This window comes from Podarcis tiliguerta (assembly GCF_965153285.1).
Source record: "Podarcis tiliguerta genome assembly, chromosome: 14".
NCBI lineage: Eukaryota > Metazoa > Chordata > Lepidosauria > Squamata > Lacertidae > Podarcis > Podarcis tiliguerta.
Window position 1 is genome coordinate 50,596,236 of NC_139547.1, and position 21,307 is coordinate 50,617,542.

General features: G+C 41.2%; 2 protein-coding genes and 1 long non-coding RNA gene across 5 annotated transcripts in view; 1 reads left to right on the forward strand and 2 right to left on the reverse strand.

Moving 5' to 3' along the window:
* The window catches only part of TTYH3 (tweety family member 3), an 80,798-nt gene that overhangs the window by 58,110 nt on the left and 1,381 nt on the right, over positions 1-21,307 (reverse strand). The window lies entirely within an intron of this gene.
* The window catches only part of CARD11 (caspase recruitment domain family member 11), a 324,316-nt gene that overhangs the window by 32,183 nt on the left and 270,826 nt on the right, over positions 1-21,307 (reverse strand). The gene's annotated exons all lie outside the window — the stretch shown is intronic.
* On the forward strand, positions 7,105-21,024 carry LOC310664575. Of its 2 annotated transcripts, none has more exons than XR_014504964.1 (4): positions 7,105-7,694; positions 9,556-9,647; positions 15,942-16,250; positions 19,307-21,024. It is a non-coding gene; the product is annotated as an uncharacterized lncRNA (long non-coding RNA). The 2 variants fall into 2 exon arrangements; XR_014504965.1 differs by having other exon boundaries at positions 15,942-16,231.

Below are 21,307 nucleotides of genomic sequence, written 5' to 3' on the forward strand. Positions count from 1 at the left end.
GGGTACAGCTGGGCCACCAGCCAAAGCTGATGGAAGGCACTTGGTGCCACTGAGGCCACCTGAGCCTCAAGCGACAGCAAAAGATACAGAAGTACCCCCAAGCTACGTACCTGCTCTTTCAGAGCAAATAGAACCCCATCAAGAACATGCAACTTCCCGTCCTTCTAGTCTAGGCAATGATCCACTAACAGTGCTTCAGTCATATCTGGATTGAGCTACAGCTTGTTGGCTCTCATCCATACTCCAAACCTCTGGATAACTCCATTCAGTGGTTTCATTTAGAACAAAGAAAGTTGCACCTGCCAAAATTCCTGCTTCTGCACAGCTAGGGGCCCTGTTCTTTGTACTTGGTCACTCCAAACACAGAAAACAACAGATACGTGTTGTAAAAAGTGGATCCTGTGCTGCCAATTGGAGTTGAAAGCGGCCAGAAAAGCTGAAGGTTAGTAAATACTCTTAAACATTCAGACAGAGCCAATATTCATAAGTGCAAGCAAATAGAATGGTATTCTTGGGCATATTTATTTGGTAAAATGGGAGTCCCGTAGCACCTTAGAGACCTGCGAAGTTATTGTGGCTTAAGCTTTCAGAGTACCCCAACAGTGTCTGTACCTAAACATGATTATCAGGGGAGAAGGGGAGTGGAGCCAAAAGGCCAAGCAATGCAATTGATAGTAGTAACTATACACAGTAGAGCCAAAGGGTGTTTTAAAGGCCATCTAGTCCAACCCCATGCTTTATGTAGGAAATTCAACATAGAGCATCCCCCAATAGGTGGCTGTCTTGCCCTACATTCTGTCGAGTTTGCGCAACAAACCCAGGGACACACAAAGCACAACCAGCCATTGATTAGACTGTAGAGCTGTGCCTGAGCAGCTGCACAGATATCAAGATATATGCACAGATCAGCCTTTTCCCTTACATAGACAGAAAAAAGATGATGGTTGATGGAAAGGCAAGGTCAGGCAAGTGTCGTAAGATTACACCACAAACATATGCTTCTTTCTCAATGTTACATTGCTATCCAGTAGTGAAATGTGTTTCAGCTGCACTATGGAGTAGAAGAAAATATTGCTGGTATTCAGCATTTGCTACTAAGCCTACAGCTGAGATTACAACTGACAGGGAATTCTGCCCCACCCCACCCCCAGCACATGCAAGCATGTGGGGGGTGAGAAGAAAGCGCTGCGTTTTAACAACTACTTCTTTTAATTAACAAGCAGCACATGCTGCAAAGGTTCATTAAAGTCTTTCCACAATCACCCCTTTGCATTACCACCTGCTCCTGACCCCAACAAATAAGCAAGGGGAGGAAGCGGTCTTTCTGCCACCATTTTCCAGATTCATATAGAAACAAGTGACATATTGTACCCAAGTCATATAGGGTGTTGGAAGTCAAAATTACCACTTTGAATTGTGCCAAGAAACCATTTGGCAACCTAGGCTAAAATTCTCCCTTTACTCTAGTCTCTAGTTCTGTATGTCAGTCCTTCCTTCCAGATCCATGATAATGCTGAGAATGTATGAGAATCTAGTATTTTTAGGCCCTCCAAGAGGCACAAAAGGTGCAATGCAACCCACTACCTCCCCTAAAATGACAGTCTTAGAGGAGGTAAGTAATTTTCTAGCTGTCAGACAATTGTATTGTATTGTATCAATGAAACCAAGCACAATTTGCAATGGTGGGGAGAATGCCTAGACAGCACCGAAAAGAGTATAACAAAAAAAAAAGGAGATCAAGACTGGATCTCAGACTCTCTTAGGACAGTTATAAAAATAAGAGATTTGTAAAGCACAATATTATAGAAAGAAAGTGCTGTAAACACACAGAACATGATGCACACATATATTTAATTAGTGTGTCTGAAGACAAAGTAGGTTGACCTTCTGCCACAATGTTATTAGGTAAGTTCTCAAGACTCAAACCATAAATGAATTAATGTAAAACATGCATGGTGTGTTTTAAACAGGCTTCTGACCTCAGGATTATTGAGGTGTTCAAGCAATACAGTCAAATGTTAACGATAGGAGCAGCAGTACACAATGCCCTTTTTTGAACAATTCACATAAGCACTGACCAAAAAAGAAGTTGATGTTTTAAAAGTGAAGAGCTCGATTTGTGTATATGCAAAAATAAACTGGGATAAAGTTCCCCTCAAATAGCTCTTAAAACCACTGTTAATTCCAGTCCAGAATTCAAATTTAGAAAAGAGCTACTGTCCAATACACAGAATGCTCGCATTCCCAAAATCCATTTTTGAGTGCTTTAAAGTAAAAATGACAAAAATAAACTTTAATAATTTAAAGCAACCATGAAAAGCTAGATAAAAGAACCAAAAATCACCACTGCTGCTGTAACATGGAAGTTGCTTATTAACACTGATGGAATGTGAGAAGCCACAGTAACATAAATTCACATTAAAGACAGAGGGGAAGGTGCAAATATATGTTAGAAAAATGGGCTTGGTTCATAACTTATCAAATGCTACACCAAGTACAAACTGTGTTGTATTGATATGATGAGTCCTTATATTTTGACAAAAGAGAAGGTAAATACAGTAGCAGTCTGCCCCTGCCTAGGACAATCTCTCTCTTGATCAACACACAACAGGCACAGTCTGAACTGGATTTGCCTCATGCAGGAAAAGGCAGTATGCAAGGTGCCAGAAGCATCTGAAACCCCACCTCCAATCTGGAAGGTATTTTTAGGAATGCAGCTCATGCCTCCCAAGATACTTCATGCTGCCACCACTAGAATAATTAGCAGCTTGACGCAGGTGCAAGGTAATCTGCTGTTTTGACAGAGCAATACTTCCTATGATAACATGTCAACAGCTCTTCAAAAAGTGCAAGACCTACTCAGAGCTATATCCTGAGGCAATACCATTCATGTTCACCCAATAATCGTGATTTGCTAATCTTTCAAAAGTTTATTTAATTTCTTGTATTTCATAGATATTTAACAGATTTTCAAACCACCTTTCAAGATACATTATCCTTCCAAAGTGGTTTTTATTCTACTGTTTATCTGCTACACTGAGAACCAGTTTTGATGTTAAAAGTTAAAGTTAAAATATAAATACTGTTCCCTGGCAGATTTTTAACTAGCCTGACTTTTTAGGACAATGAATTAGGTTTTTTCTCACAAGTGATTTGTTTAAGCTTGTATATAGTTTAGCTATGGTTGCTTTGCTTCTGTATAAGTATTATGTACATAAAAGTGATCACAGTGAATGTGCAGAGCTAGCCTAAGGTCTTGTCTACTCAATACATCAGTTTTTAAACTGTACATAATACAAACTAGTTCAATTACAAGTACAAAGTCAGCTTGATCAGTGTTAGAAACAGATATGAAAGCTAAGAGCTAAATGACGCCTTAAACCTAGGTTATGGGTGCCACAAAGGAATGTCTAGGTGCGCTTTACTTATAACAAGAATACAAAGCTGAAAATGAATGAATTGCAGCTAAAATCTTATATTCATTTTTCACATGGTCTAGTCCTCATCTGAAGCCTGAAAAAAAAGCCATGCTTCCCCTGCCCACCCCCCCCCCTAATATTTCTATGAGGGTCCCTTCTCCAGTCCTCAGAAAGTGGCTGGAAGTGGGGAAGGAGAAAAAAAGTCCTCCTTTCATTCCAGCAGTGGCAGTTTTAATCTGAAATCTTAGGCGCAGTACTGCACCCAGAGCTCAGAAACTGCTCGCATTAATTAAATCCCCTGCCGCAAAACGCGCCTAGAAGAATGGGAGTTTCGAACGCTGAGCTTGATCAATCTTTCTTGCCTTCGGAGTAGCTTTTCTCCATTTCAACAAAGTAGTTAAATAACACATTAACACATTGAGTTCAACAAGTGCCAAATTTGTGTGTAGTACTAAACAAAAAGGGGACGCAGGTGGCGCTGTGGGTTAAACCACAGAGCTTAGGACTTGCCAATCAGAAGGTCGGCAGTTCAAATCCCCGCAACGGAGTGAGCTCCCATCGCTCGGTCCCAGCTCCTGCCAACCTAGCAGTTCGAAAGCACGTCAAAGTGCAAGTAGATAAATAGGTACCGCTCCAGCGGGAAGGTAAACGGCATTTCCGTGTGTTGCTCTGGTTCGCCAGAAGTGGCTTGGTCATGCTGGCCACATGACCTGCACGCCGGCTCCCTCGGGCAATAAAGCGAGATGAGCTCCACAATCCCAGAGTTGGTCATGACTGGACCTAATGGTCAGGGGTCCCTTTACTTTTACTAAACGAAAAGGAAAGTCTCTGAGATGAAAGTAGTGTGAGTTGTATTTGCACACTGATTTCAGGAACAGCGCCATTAATATGTGACAGTTATGTAATTACTGAACTAACAGTTTCTACAAAATTATATTGCATTACTCAAAACTGCACCTAGTTTGGCCCAGTACATATGCACCCAATACAAATAGTTGCATGTAAGAACTGGTGGTGATGTTTTTTTGTCTTAAGTGAATGAAGCTGTTGGCATGGCACATACATGCGTTTATCTCTCCATTATTTACCGTATTTTGACTTCTAGCCCACAGTATCCTCAGCAATTTGGGAAAGATGTGAACCTAGGAAATTATATCTTATCCACTAGATCAGAGTTCATTTTCCTGATGTGATGGAAATTATGCTAAGGGCTTACAAAGCAATGTTTTGCTTCAGGTTGCATCATCTACAGTTTCCCCCTTAAACATAAAAATGATTTCTATATTACAAGCAAAAGCATGTTTGGAATCTCTCTCTTTTTCACTCTAGAGTCCTAAAGGATGAAATAAACCAATAAGAATAGATCATCTATTTAACACTCTATATAAATTCCCTTCAAGCTTCTCTTTAAGAATGTGGATTTCTACTGTAACACCTCAGAAGTGTCATCTCCTGTTGTAAATGCAATTAGCAGGAACTTAAATTTACATCCAAACTACCCTGTTTGCTTCCCAACACATTTCATGCAAACCCTACTTCCTATCCTGCAAAATGCATTAAAAATTATCAAAATAGCCAATTTATTACATGTATATCCCACTTTTATTCTAAGCAGTTTAAGGTGGCATAGAAATTTCTCTTCCTCCCCATTTTATCCTCACAATAACTTTATGGGGTAGTTGTCAGAAGGAAACAATATCTTACGAGCAGTTTTAAGATGCCATGCTGGGATAAACTAGTAACTGGCTCATTTGTTAAGGCTTTAAAAAGAAAATCTGACATTTTGACAGAAAAATTTTTTGGCCTTGTTCTTTGAAGGGTACATGTATAGTTCTCACCCAGCAATGGCCTATATCTGCTGTAACTCACAAGAATACTTTCTGGGTCTTTGGAAAGATATAACCCACCAGAGAATAGAGAGGTTTCCTAGCGATCAAGATGGAAATTTTATGAACCACAGAGTTTCCCTCTCCCTGGCCCTCCAAATGAGGTTGATGTTGTACCAAATATCCAGATATGTAATGAGTCAGATCAACTCTGCCCAACTTGCGCCCAGGTCTCAGTAATACAGGCCAGATGGGCTACCTCCTTCCCAATGAAGCCATGGATGAGTGAAGTATTAAGGTAAAACAGAGCAATGGAGAGGGCAGAATAAAAGTTGAAACCGTGGAGTATGCATCTGATCATAGCCTTAAGACCTCCTTCCCCTATCCATCTTAAGACTATGACCAAATGCAGACCCCTTGGCTTCAGCATCACCCATCAATCTCTCCCACTGCAACTCTGCTCTGTTCACTGTCTAGTTCAGTGTTTCTCAACCTTGGGTCCCCAGATGTTGTTGGACTATAACTTCCATCATCCCTGACCACTGATCCACTAGCTAGGGATGATGGGAGTTATAATGCAGCAACATCTGGGCACCTAAGATTGAAAAAGCCTGAAAAAGGTTATGGAGGAACTCAAAAGCTTGCACATTATTTGTGATGTTGGGGCTGCCCTGATATGAATATTGGATTTTTATCACAACATAATTCCTGTAGTTGATTGATACATTTTATCTACAAATAAGTGTAATGGTTCCTAAGGGGGTTGCTTGTGCGTAAGCAGGTGCCTATCTCCCTGGCTGGGTGCAAACACCTGGCTGGGTTGCCTGAGTGAACCTTTTCTGTCCGGACAGCAGCCACTCACCCATGGCTGTCTCAATCGCTGGCAGAATCCGTGAGTGGGCGTTTCTTAAACTTCTTCCAGCAAAGAAGTTCTTTGACGCCTAGTCTCCGCCTACCCTCTCTGCGTGGAAGCCTTCTGCACAGGGAGGGCGTGGGCAACGGATGACCCCTAGTCTCCCCGCTGGTCCCAGGCAAGGAGTCATGGGACCGCCTCGCCACTTCCCCCACCTGCCCCCCTTCTCCACTGGTGCTACGCTGATTCTCTTACCCAGAAGATGGGCTGCTTCTCCCGATCCCTGGACGCCCTCTGGAATCCCTCTGGCTTTTGCTCTCTCCCTCCGGCACTGATGGCAGTTCCCTGACAGTAAGGGTACATATTTAGGTTTTCTCAACATTTAAGGCATAATTGGTTTATGTGACCCCACAAAGACACTGCTGCCTGAGAGTATAAATACCTCCTTGCTAGATCAGACCTAAGTCTAGCATTCTTTGCAACAATTCTAACAGTCAGGAAATTGGTGATGAACCAGAATAGGGTAGCGGTCCATTTGTGAATAATAGTATCTTCTGCCCACTCATGTAAGCTATAATTAGGTAAAGTGATGTCAAAGACCATGCTAGGAGTACATGCTGAGAAGCAAGAAAGAAAAGAACATTACTTTTATTTCCCTGCAACAGCAGAAGGTAGACAATACCTAGATTTTCCCTGGCATTTAATGGGGTATTTTAAGATAATGAAAGCAGAAACCAGCTCTCTAAAAGGCTTTTCTAAAGATCTCTACACAATGTCACTCCCCACTCCACCTTCTGATTAGAGAATAAGCAGAGAACTAGCATTTCAGAACCTTGGCTGTGGTACGTTACCTATCCCCAAGCCAGCTTTTAAAAAGGAAAGAAAAGGGATTTTAACTGTTGCTCCAGCAAAAGTTCTTTTGTTGAAAAATGCCACACAGGTGTACTATACAATAGAAGTCAGAGAGAGACAGAAAGCACACACACCACACAGACCTTTGGTCTTATATTCCATTTTATTAAGACCTTGAAAGTCATCTTGTTCCATTACACATAGGCTTCCTGAAAAACGGTCCCATATTTCCTCATTACTTCATGTTCTTCATACTGTACATTCAATCCAACACTGAAGACAACCCAAAATATGGTGAACAGCTTTTCATTCAAGTTATGTCCCTTCCAGTCAGATATCAGAATGCTCACAGTTGTTGCTCTGGGATGGTGTACATATACCAGAGATCTGGAATTCCAATAATCTTTCTTTTTTCAGATTAAGTTTTTTACCTCTTGCAGCTGAAGAAGAATTTAAACACACGTTGACTAAAACAATGAAATTATCAGGCACCAAACACTGTTGTACTGAACTTTGCAAGGATCTAAATTCTAGCCAGGAACGAACGAAAATCAAGAAGAGTTCTAGATGCTCAACAAAGCTTCCAACTCGGAACAGTAATCCTACTTGTTGCCTCAAGTGAAACCAGTAAGACAGGAGTTGTCAAGGCGGACTGTGAAATCACATCCAGCTCTATTATTCAAAGTAAAAGAGGAAATATAGTGGGACACATGCAAATCATCACTACTCCTCCAACCATGATTGGTAAGCCAAGAACCATCCTTGACTTCAAATTATGGTTTGTTTGGAGTGAAATAAATCACATCCCCCAGTTGATGTTACACTAAGTCAAGGATTGTAGCTTGTTGCTCCTGATCACTATTCTATTATACTGATGGAATAATTTTCAGAAGTACTTATCAGATGGTTTAGCGAGTTAATTCCATTGGATATGCATTGAACCAAAGAGTTTTACACTAGACTTTGATTTAACAGTTGCTGATCTCTTTCTCACTTCATCATTTAAAGGAATGATAGAAGGCTTCAGAAACAAGCCCACCCACTCTCCGTCATATTATAATGCAACATGACATTAAGGTTCTGCCCCTCCATCAAGTGACAGGTGGATTGAACCTGGTAGGGAAATGCCACTTCAAGTCAGGCAGCTGAACACAAAGGCTTTTGGATGAAGTGATTAAAAATGCCTTTGAATACACAGCAGCTAGATAAAAGTCTGCAAAGTGCTTACTCTGTACATTTGCATTCACTATCTGGCTCCGCACTCCCACCCTACTCTGCAAATTCTAACAATTATTGTTCAGTTTGAGTCTCCCAGAGACCAGGCAAAAATTGAAAACAGATTTCCTCTACAGCACAGCTTGAATTTCATAAATTCCATCAACTTTCTCAGGCTTTCTTAAAAACTGAACTGGAGAAAGAAGGAAAGCAGCAGCAGCAAACACATTGCACCCTTGTTCTACTTCTGCAAACCAGCACAATTAACAATAGTCAACACTTCTGGCAACCCACCACCACACATACACAAAAGTGTGAGAGAGAATTCTTACTGTAACTTCTTATGAACTTTCAAGTTCAAACTATTTCTTAAGACAGGGGTGGTGAACCTTCCAGGTGTTGTGGGACTAAAACTCCCATCATACTGCTGGGGCTAGTAGGAGTTGAAGTTCAACAACATATGTGAAGGGCCATGCAAGTTCCCCATCCCAGCCTAAAGGAGTAAAACATAAACCCTGAACATCTTAATGTGGAACTCAAAAATGCAGTTGAAAAGATCACACGCTGTCAAGCCAAGATGAAGGCCTTGATTGCAGGTAATCGTTAATAGCACCATAGCACTTCCTAGATAACATCACAGATTAGAGAACCTCTCTGCCATGCCCCAGGATATAATTAAGGTTGCAATCCGGTATCCTCTAATTTACAAATAAGTCCCACCACAACTCAGTAGGGCTTATTTCAGCATAACCATTTATAAGATTGCAGTACAAATAGTGTAAAGGATAAAGTGATTCAAAACATAAGGCCTCGATACTGTACATAAACCAGTGCAAGTGTCGTTTTCAATCATAGTAAAAAGCAGGCTATGATTTCCCTTATGCAAAGACTGCTGTAGCAATACTCAGAAAGATTCAACAAGAGGTTATTCACATTACATTAATGTGGAGCTGGCACTGTTCCAGGTGCCACATAATATTTGTTCTGTTTCTGTAAGAAATGGATCTTTCAGTGTGGCAGCACCCACACTTTGGAAATTCCTACCTACTGATATCAGGCAGGTGCCTTCACTGTACTCTTTTCAAGGTGAGCTAAAAATATTATTGCTTACTCAAGCCTATCCAAACATGGAAAAGTTGACAATGTTTTAATTTGTTTTTAACTATTGCTTTTAATTTTTGAATTTTTCCAAATACCTGTTTTTAACCTTGTATTTTATTGACAATTTTAATTTTATATATATTTGTAAACCACTTGCTTAAGAACACAGTACCAGATATGCCTTGTAGGATCAGCTCCAACATGCTATACCAGAATCCTAACAACCTGCAGGTTCCAAGTGGTCTACCAATGGACTATGGTCTACCCTTTTCTCATTTGTGTTCCACAGACCACATGCATAATGAAAATGGGAAGGGGAGAACCAGAGCTAACAAAGAAGACAACAACCATATGAATTCTGTCAGTATGAGACAGGCGAAGGTCAGTTTTCCAGCACAGAGTATAATTCACTTTAAGTGACTACTTTGCACCAATTGAGAGTACTGTTTGCTAAAGAATGATGCATTCAAACCTACTGGTTTTCTAATTAGCAGACTCTGAACTACAGTCTCAAATTTCCAATAGTAGACAGCTCTCAAGAGAGTATTTCAGCACACAGATACAGTCTGACTGAAACAAGTCGATTTGTACTTCTCTTTTTTAAAAAACAAAACAAAACCTTTCACTTCCCTATGTCTGCACACCAGATGCTTGTGGAAGATGTGTCAGCTGATACAAACCTGCACTTGAATGAGCTTCCCAAATATATTTCTTTCAACATTTCAACATATGAATTTGGAGAGGCAAATTCCTGGCTATGTGCTCTGCCTCACTGTTGTCACTTTTCCAAGAATACGAAACAATCCTTTATCAGGCATCACCACATTCATCTGTTGACAGAGGGAGAACATCAGCTCTCGTTGGAAAGTTTGAGGCAGGAGGGTAGAAGAGCACATCATGTGGGAAATGCTAATGAACTGGAAATCTAGTAATGCTGGGGCAGCATGAGGGAGGGGAGAGTCTGGAAACTGACTTGGCAACTTTCACATCCCTCAGCACAGAATTATGCCTGCAAAACATGAAAGTAGCAAACTATCAGAAAGAACACAATTATTTTAAACATGTTTTGTATCCCATGTTTGGAGACAGGTAAAAAGAGGGTTTTGAGGAGCTCCAAAAATTCTGTCCCAACTGAGTGAAAGGACATTAAAATGGCAATAAAAAAATAAAAAACCTAACTTTGCTTATCCAATTCCGGGGTTTTAACCAGGGAGAAATATCTTGGGGTCATAGTGGATAGCTCATTGAAGAGGTTGACCCAGCATGTGACAGCCATGAGAAAGGTGACTTCCATGTTGAGAATCATTAAGAAAGGGACTAAAAATAAAACTGCCAGTATTGTAATGCTGTTATTCAAATCTATGGTGCAATTGCTCTTAGAACACTTTGTACAGTTGTGATTGGCACACTTCAAAGAGGACTCCGTAAAGCTGGAAAATGTCCAGAGAAGGGCAACCAAAATGATCAAGGGGCTGAAACAACTTCCCTTTGATGAAAGGTTGCTACATTTCGGGCTCATTTAGTTTATAGAAAAGGTGAGAAAGGATGCAGGGATATGATAGAGGTGCAAAATTATGTGTGGTGTGTAGAAAGTGGATAGAGAAGTTACCCTTCCTCTCTCATAATATTAGAACCCAAGGTCATTCAATAATGCTGAATGTTTGAAAGATTCAGGACAGACAAAAAGAAAGCCCTCTTTCACACAGCACAGGGTTAAACTATGCAATTTGCTCCCACAAGATGTAGTGATGAACACCAACTTGTATGGCTTCTAAAACGGGATTGGAGAAATTCATCAAAGATGAATGGATCTATTCATGAATCTGAGGCAGCATGCTTCTGAATACTAGTTGCTGGAGAGTACAAGTGGGGAAGAGGACTTTTGTAATCGGATTCAGCTTATGGGCTTTCCATATGCACCTGGTTGGCCACTATCACAACAGGATGCTGAACTAGATGGGTGTTTGATCTGATCCAACAGGGCTCTTCGTAGGTTATTTGGGAAGATCTCTTAAAAGAAATCAAGGACCCAAGGACGCTTTAGCAGTGAATTTACATGGACTCTTGGGCTAAGGTATCTTGTCTAGGGCAGGGGTAGTCAACCTTTTTATACTTATCGCCCACTAACGCATCTTTCTTGATGGTAAAATTTCATTACCGCCCACCAGTGCTCAATGGAAAGAGGATTCAGCTTGTGCCATAGAACCCCCTACTGCCCACCTAGAATCCTGACAACCCCTGCTCTAGGAGGTTGATGGGGGGGGGGGTTGTTACTGTTATTGATATGACTTTTTTGTATCTTTATTTAGATATTCTTATGATTTATGTGGAAATTGTTCTATGTGTACTTTTTGATGTTTTATTTATTGTTTATGACTATTCTTGTTATGTTTGCAATTATGTGATTTTTTACATGTTGTAAGTCACCTTGTATAAGGGACGCGGGTGGCGCTGTGGGTAAAACCTCAGTGCCTAGGACTTGCCGATCGCATAGTCGGCAGTTCGAATCCCCGCGGCGGGGTGAGCTCCCGTCTTTCGGTCCCAGCTCCTGCCCACCTAGCAGTTCGAAAGCACCCCCAGGTGCAAGTAGATAAATAGGTACCGCTTTATAGCGGGAAGGTAAACAGCATTTCCGTGTGCTGCGCTGGTGCTGGCTCGCCAGAGCAGCTTCGTCACGCTGGCCACGTGACCCGGAAGTGTCTCCGGACAGTGCTGGCCCCCGGCCTCTTAAGTGAGATGGGCGCACAACCCTAGAGTCGGACACGACTGGCCCGTACGGGCAGGGGTACCTTTACCTTTAAGTCACCTTAAGCATGGTCTTAACTATGGAAAGGCAGCATACAAAAAATAATAGCTGACCGATTGGTTTGGTTGAATGCAAAAGGGAATTACTTTGGAATTCAGAGTACTAAAATGCAATATACTCAGTTTAAAAGTATTAGTGCAATACAAAATATTAGTGCAATACAAGGAAAAGTGTCAACTCCAGCAAGATCTATAACTGTAACTAGCTTGACATTTTGAAACTCTTTTTAATACTTTTCATAGCTACCAAATGGATACATATTTTAAGGCAAGGGCACAGTGCAAGCCATCATGGAAACTGTAATTACTTAGTTGTATGAAAAACCTGCTACTGTATCCATGTCCAGCTGCATTCCAAGTAATTTTTCAAGGTAAAAGCAGGCTCTTTTTTTTAAGGTTCTGCATTTTGAGATTTGGTTCAAATTACACTTTGTGCTGCTTAAGGAAATCCTGGCAGCTATTAAGGACATTGAGCATTCTATAGAGATCCCTAGCTCACTCAGTGACTGCAATTCTCAATATTAATTTGGGCCTAAGAGTTATGACAAATGGACTTAGTGATAGTTTAAATTTGCAACCTATGGACTCAGTGCCAGATGCAAAAGTAGAGGCAAATTATCTACACTTGAAATAGGTGCTCGGGAGTTGAAGTACCAGTCGCTTAGCAGATAAGACGATGATACTCTTTTGCTTCCAATTTATTATTCTATTTCCAAAATGTTCGTCCTGAATTATTAGTCCACAATGCTCTTGAGGTAGTTACAGAAAAACAATGTTCCTTTAGGGCAGGCACGTCCAACAGGTAGATTGTGATCTACCGGTAGATCACTGGACGTCTGTGGTAGATGACTGGTAGATCACTGGCTCCCCCCGAAGAAGCTCAACAAGTTTGGCTCCCCTAAAAAAAGCTCAAAACTTTTGTCCTGCACCCCCAAAAACAGGGCTTTCCTCCCTTAAAAAAAAACTCACCAACTTTGACCTGAACCCCCCAAAGGGGGTAGATCACTGCCAGTCTTTGTGAGTAGATTGCAGTCTCTTGGGAGTTGGCCACCCCTGCTTTAGGGAGGGCACTTAGCTTAAAATGAAAATGGGGTCAGTTCAAATTCTAACATCTTGTTCCTGACTTAAGGGGAAAACCCACAGTGCAGTGGCTGAGTATACAGTTGCATGCAAAAAAGTTTTGCTTCTCAAATCCAAAGAAAGGATTTCAATTAGAAGGGCTAGGAAAGATTTCCAAGATGCAGACAGTCCTGAGCTGAATAGAAAAGTGATGGCAGTTCAACTGTTAAGTTCAACTGGAGTTCAACTGTTGAGTTTCAAGACTGAAGCGAGGTGTCAGAAGTGCTTTATCACCATTTTTTTTATTACTGTTTTTCCCCTGGTGTACAGAATGCTTTTATAATTCTCATTTAGTTTCTCCTCACAATTTATTTCGGGTTAGCTATACTGGACTTGCCCAAGACCAGCCACTTGAGAAAAACCTGGAACCCTGATGCCCTGTGTTTAAACACTACATAGCTACTTCATGGCATTTGCTCAGTACAATGAAGACAAATTCCCTGGCTAAAGCCAGAAGGTAGAGACAAAATGTAGTACAGAATTTGTAGCAGCATCATTTTAAATCTATCTCCAGACATGGTACCACAATAGCAGAAATTTTACAGCAACTACTGGTTATCACACACTTGTGCAATCAATACCCAGATTTATATTATTACCACATTTAAGAGACTGACACCCACCATATATAGGGAAACAGAAGAATTTCCAGAGGATAAAAACTGGCCATTTAATCTCCAGTTTGATAGCCAAACAAAACTGCAAAGGAACGTAATTTGATAGTTGTGGGCAGACCTCAAAGTCTGGGCAAAAATTGTATTATCTAATCCCATGAAACAAGCAGCCCTTTTTACACAAAGAGACTAAGTTGCACTGACAAGCTTGCATATGGCAAATGCATGGCCCCTAATTAGCTTAGGAGATTTATAAAACGCCATATATCTGGGCATAGTACTGTAGATAAAAACACAATTATAATGAAATATGTAAACAGCTCCTGCCAGGACTCCTGTTAGAAAAAAATTGGCTTAAAGCAGCAGTCACTCTTAAGATATTCCATTAGCAACTGCTACACTGATATTATTATTTTTTTAACTTCCTGAACAGGAGCTACTTGCAACTACGGTAATCTGACCACATCTGCTGGAAGCTTCTGTACAGTTATACTCACAGCAAATCAACAGAATCCAATTCACTTTAGCAAAAATTGGGGTGGGTGGGGAAAATATTTATTTGTGTGCATCCCTAGAGGTTGTTTAAGCCCAGCAATGTAAGACTTGTCATGTCCTACAGATTTTTAAAATCTGTTGGTAAGAAACAGAGCAGAGTATTATTGGCACAAAGTTCTCAGAAGCACTGGCTCTGCACTCCTCCTTATCTTTATCTTTGGGTTTATGATTCACTATTAAGTAAGAAGCCTTGCAGCATGACTCAAAGATTAAACTGTGGGGGGAAAGGGAAGAAAATGACTTACATCTCATGATAAATGCCTATACCATAGTGATTCATACTAAATGGGAAAGAAGGCAGAGAAGGGGTAGAGGTTCGTCTTTCAGAATGTTCTACAGAATATGATCATATAATGGGACCATAATATGGATCAGATTCTTAGTCCAATATTATCAACACCAAAGGATACCCAACATGCTGCCCTCCAGATATTATTGGATGCCATCATCCCATACAATTTGGCAAGCTAGCTGGGGCTGATGGGATTTGTTGTCCAAAAACATCTAGAGGACACCATATTGACTACTCAGATCCGGCAACTGTTCTCCAAAGTTTTAGGTACAATCTTTCCCAGTCCTTTTGCAACAGATTCTTTTTAGCTAGGGGAACTGGGAATTAGGGGTGTACGGGGAGTTAGGGGAGGAGTAGTACCTCTGGTGAGGGACAGGTGATGTACTTTCTGAGGTAGTTTGTCCACCTTTGGTCCCCACCCTTCCCTTAGATCCCACATGTGGCTCCTAGAGGCTGTCAGCACACAACAGCAGCCACACCACGGGAAAGGCTTGAACTGGCTGGCTAAACCAGGTGAGGGTAGCCAATGGGTCTTAAATCTTCGATGAGCAAGGGAATTCCCCTCAGGGGAAGACAGGCTCCAGTGGATTAAGCGGACAAGACTAAAAGTGGGTCCAATGGTCAAGAAGGAAGTTTCTGCATGTGCTGTAGAGGCTAGCAAGGATCAATGGGGTTCATCAACCTGGGAAAAGAGCCCATCAAGGAGAAGGAAAACTTTGATCCTAATCCTCCGCCAGTGTTAGAAACTCAGGTATATAAGCTAGGCGCCAAAGGGCTCCTTAAACCAAGGTTGCAGTCACCCAAGTGATATGTGTAGTTGCTATTTTGGGGCAAGATGACTCTAAAGTCTTATTTTTCAAATGATGAACTGACTGTGGTTGATTCTCAATTAAACATCTGGCTAGTTGAGATGACAACCTTGAGCTAGGTTAAGAGCTTTGAGTACTTCAAGAAGAAAAGTCACTTGATCCAGGGACAGTCCACATATATACTGGCCTATTCCAACCTTTTTCTCAATGGTGACTGCTGCTGCTCAGGCTGCACAGAAAAAGCAATTTGGTTCCAGAAATTCATTCCGATTGTGCAGATAAAATATAACTGATAGAATTCCACAAGATGGGGTATTAGTGTGTGAAACCAGTCCAGATTCAATGATCCTCAGGTGGCGAAGATGTCAGGTGCTATCTTGGCACCTAGTCATCTTCACTTGATTGCGAGTGGTCAAAAGCCAGGTGCAAAATGCACCTGGTGCCTGGCTAATTTTGAATACTGCCCTTCGCTGCCTTGCAGGATATATTTGGGAGAAGAAAAGGCTAAGGAGTAAACCCTTCACAAATCTGGACTCTGTAAGACCTCTGGATGGTGCCTTGCATGCCTCCTTCCGGCAACTCCCGCAGCCAAGCTGGCCCCAAACGTACTTCAGAGTTCAGCAACATCATCTGTCAGGTGAAGCTTGGAGCTTCTCTTGGAAAAAGGGGAAGGATTAAGAATAGCTCCACGAGTTTCACCTTCCCACACTCTATAACCCTCTAGCGATGATGGATGGAAAAAAGGACGTGACTATGGAAGCTGGAGAAGCGGTAAGAAAGGAAAACAAAGGTGTGTGTTCCCAGATTAAAGGGAGATACCTTCATGTGTAGGTGCATATAAACATGAACACATAAGGTAGAAGAACCCTACTCATTGGTACTGGCAGGGATATCAAGATAGTTTCAGAGGCTGCTACCTTTGAATCAGCAGCATCACCTTATATCAATGAAAACGGGAGATATTTTCCATCCTTATACTATATGGTCTTGCAACAGCACACAATGTAAATGTAGTGTCTGAAACACTGACATTTTGACACATTCATACTGAGGTGAAAAAGAGTGAAGGGACAGTCCTGGGGAAGCCATGTGGGATGGAGGTGCGGTTATGACAAGGAAAAGAATCAAAGGCAGTGCTGATGTTGACATGTAAAGCTTTCACATGGCTTGGATCAAACAGACTAAGGGGACTAGGCTTTCACAATAGAAAAGGTCAACCAAGAGTCACCAGTTAGTTTGCAACTTCATTTTTACAATAAAGATCATATCAGGTCTCAATGGCAGAATGCAGCAGAGCTAGATGCTTAGTACACAACCGTCTCCTCTTTCTCCAGGCAAATTAAAGGCTGCTAAGAGGAGAAACAGAACTAAACGCAGTGAAGTCATTCCATTCCATGAGGGGTTTATCTCCAGTTAAAAGCTCAGTGTGCACATGCACACACACAGAACAGCCCCAGGACTTCCTTAAAATAGAGGAAGGGTGCTTACTTCAAAGCAGTAAAATGAGTACAACATTAAACCCCACATATGGTGGGAAGGACATCCAAACTCATTCAGTAACTATATGCTACGCTGGCTGTTTCCTTTACAATGAGGCAAAATATGTTAAAATGATATATTTTACAAAAGTGAACATTTATGCCTTACTATCACTTTAGGAGTTGCAAAAAAACAAACCAAGCTTTACCTGAAAAGCTGCTTGCAAAATTCATGTCTACACTACAGTTCTCAGGAGATAAAATTGGCTCACTTATCACTAAAAGGCATAACTGAAACCTTAAGCCCAGTTCTAGCCCATAGTTGGATTTAAAAACACTACCACCATATAGAATGTTTCCTGCCACCTCAAGAGACTGCATGAACCATATTTCCTCAAGAGATGAATGAGTGGAGGGGGGCCCTTTCCACATCCTCTCGACCCCCTGGGAAACTCGACAAACCTGATACACCTGTAACTGGGTGTGGAGACTGCTGTGGGCAGCCTGAGGAAGGACCATCCGCTACGGGCTGCCCATAAAAAGCAAGTTTAGAGTGAGAGACTAGAGAGATGACTGCTGTTTCCAGGATCTCTTCTCATTCTGAGACTTTTGTGGGTGAGGTGAGAACCTGGAGACTGAGAGGGAGGGTGTGTCAGAAGAAAAAAGAATTGATCTTGATATATTGGTAACTTTGTAACATTTTTATATGTAACTGTATTTTTGTAATATTTACAGTAAGCTGTCCGTTGTTGCTTAAGTTTATTTTTAAACATATTAAATGGTATAGAAATTAAACTAAAAACTAAGTAAAATAAATAAGAGGGCAGCCTTTTTTTCCAAACTTTGCAACTTAATAAACCCTTAACGTGTTTTAAACTTTCAAGCATTCAGTCACAATCAGGGGTTAATCGAGGAGAAAGCAGGTATTATTAACTTTCCTGTTTAGAGATACTTGCTTGGTGTGTTTGTAATGTCAACAGACTGATCTTTAAGGTGGTCTTCTATTGTCTTGCCCACAATGCATGACAGGACATAGAACAGGAAAAAACAGTGCTAGATCTGAAACAGCAGAATACATACAACTGCATCCAGCAGGAAGTTCAACAGAAAATTTACAGGAGATGCAAATGCTTATCTCACTTAAGTGCACAAAAGAGCATCTGAAAAACTGACGCCAAATTTCTCAGCAGGCCAACTTAACTGAAAAATGTCTCTGCAATAGAAACCTAGTGTTCAGCACAGAAAAGTTGCAAGGGTTTATCATTACAGTACACAAATACACAATCGCACCACTGCAACTACATTCTTCTCTTCTGTAAGGAGATTTTACCCTCCATTTATCCTCTCACTCCCCCTACTCTGGTACTGTTGAAGTAAGGTACAATATACTAAGAATGGGCAAAAGTCCTGAGTTTTCAATTGCAATCACAGATACAGTATAGGTATTTTTTTTCATGCACCAGTTATTGAAATTGCATTCACACTTGTTCAATAGATTATACACATCTTTAATCTTCATAACCTAACCGATTCTTTACATCCAGATCCTTCACAGGCTCACACACTTAAGGATCTTGCAATACATTTATTGCAACAGAAAACATGAACCATGGAAAACAGCCTAGAGAATCAAGTTTCATATCAATGTAAAATATCAGTTGGGCTATCTAATTCATTCCCCCAAGAAGGTGCCACTTTTGTATCAACAACAGGCTATAATATTTAGGCCACAAAACTGGTATCAAAACAGAATAAGAAGAATTCCCCTTCACGTGCCTCCACATAACAAATCATTGGAATAAATGAAAGCCATAGAATACACACAGAAAAAAGACTGGGCTGGAAGCAAGGTTCTTAATTATTTTGCACTTCATTTTAAATTTTGTCCACAGATTGCTTTAATGTCTTTCTGCATGAAACAAGGTTCAAGAGGGAGGCATAGATACACAACATTTCTATGCTTGGTTTTTGCTGAACCTTAGGTAAACAAGTGCACTAAGAGGTGCAAAATGATGTTTTCCAAGCTAAAGATCATGGCTATACAAGGCAGCAATCATGTTGGCTCCACTCAAAAAATGAAAGGCAGGAAGAAGGGTGCAAAAGTAAAAGGCATTTCAGTTAGAAGGCTAGTCAAACCAAGAGCAGAGATTTCTATTTTTTGTGCAGGTGGGAGAATTAAGTATTCCATTAATAAATCCTTGCAATTTCAACACAGAGCTATAATATAGTAAGTCATCCATTTTAATAAAAGCAGTATACAGCAAGCTGTTCCTAAGTGACAATAGGCTTCCAAGTAACTAGAAGACCAAAGAGTGGGCTAGATGTACCCTTTGCCCAATTCAATGTGAATTTCCTTTTGTTTTCCTAGGTACATACCCAGAACATGAGCCTTGTGAAAGACTAACACCAATACTTGGGTCAGAAGTAAATATACATGATGAAACCAAAGGGTAAAATACAATATGGAAGACTTTCCTACTACCACCAGAGTCCTTCCCAAGTTCCTAGGACGCAATGACATGAACCACTCTGGATTAATGTTTTGCATGCACAAAATGGGTAAAGAGGAGCCCAGTAAAACAGAGAATTGCTTTCAACCTCCAAGCCTGTATTCCGCCTCTGCTACCTCTGCATTTCTAGATTTGAAAAGATGGGAGGCAAAATGGACGGGTTTGTGCAAAATTTGTAACACCCCTACTTTCATCCCCAAGGAAGCAGGTTCAGACAGGATGTCTCTATGCTACAGTCACTCTTACTCAACTTCTTGTATAGAGGCAAAGCAAATGGGATGAGGCACTCCTTTCTCAGCAGTAACCTCATAAGAAATATTTGTGGGGGAAAGGGGAACAGCTCTTTTCATAGCCCCAAATACTTTGGTGTGTAACAGACTTTGGTCTATTTCCCCCAATTGTTTTGGGTAGCAGCAACTGAGTGGGGTGAAAGAAAGGATAAGAGGTGATGACAGTAAATACGAAGGAGCCAAAGCAGAACTGCCCTCAACTGGAACTGCTATAAGAAAGAGAACTGGAGAATTGTAGGAGAAAGATGTGGAGGATAAATACAAGAACTGTTCCAAACTATCCTAAGGCTTGAAATACCCTTCTCCAACCTGGATTCCAACTCTCACCATCCCGGCCAACGGTTTCAATGATGGAAGCTATAGCCCAGAAACATCTGCAGAGCACCAAATTGGGGAAGGCTGTTCTGAAGCCCACATTTTTATGTTTGATGGCCAGGCAATCAGGAAACTGCCTGCCAGAATTTGCTCTCAACAAACAAAACTCCCTGCATATAGAAAACAAGCATGCCATGGGGAAAAGGTAAATTTAGCTTTCTCCTCTTCTCTCCCCCCCCCCCCCCGCAGTTCAGTGTGCAATTTGTTTGTGGGAACGGTTTGAATGTGTAAACCCCCACTTGGACCTTCACGTGGTACAGTCTAGAGGAAAAGGGTTTATTCCTTGATTTTGCTGAATATATTATACTTGCCAGACAGGGGTGGATGGGTAGGAAACTGAAATGATGGAGATCTATGGAGGACAGTGAAAGGTGAAGGTGCACATAAATGCAGAAAATTGTATTACCAGGAAAATGTCTCCTCAGCCTGAACCACTATAGGAAAGTGAGTGTAGAAGGGGGGAGAGAGAGATGAGGTTTGGAAAAGATGATTAAAAAGGTTATGGCAAAATTCCTTTGAAACTGACAGCATGTATAAAAGCCTATCCTCAGATTATAGAGGTTCTTTCCTTTTCTGACAACCCCCTCAGTTATTATTTTTTAGAAGGAATGGAAAGGGACTTGTCAGTTTCACTATTGCCTCTCCCCTCAAAATTCTAACATTAATTAGAGGAATATGTGGAGGAAATGTTGGTTCTCTGTCTCTCTCTCTCTCTCTCTCTCTCTCTCTCTCTCTGTGTGTGTGTGTGTGTGTGTGAAGTGTGGACAGAGAAGAGACCAGTATGGGGGAGATTGTACATGTGGGGAAATGTGTGCAAAATAGGGAAATATGAGAAAATATGAGGTGTGGATGAGAGGGAGATGAATATAAAATGGGGATAAGATGAAACTCCCCTCTGTCTGAACTGAGGTTCCCTGCCTGCATATATGGGGTTTGGGGAAGGGGGGGAGAGAGAAGGTACAGGGTTAAATGAGGATAAATAAAAACAGATGAGTGAAAAAGAAAGGTTTCCGGGGAGGGGGGCCATATAGGATAGAATGAGGGAAGTGGTGAGGTTGGAGGTTGAAATGAAGGGATGTGGATGGTCTTTGCCCCACACTTCAGCTGCCACTCACATGGGGAAACGTTATCCTATTTCACTATATGGTGCTCTTATTACTGCATTGTATTTTTTATTATTACATGCAGTCCTGG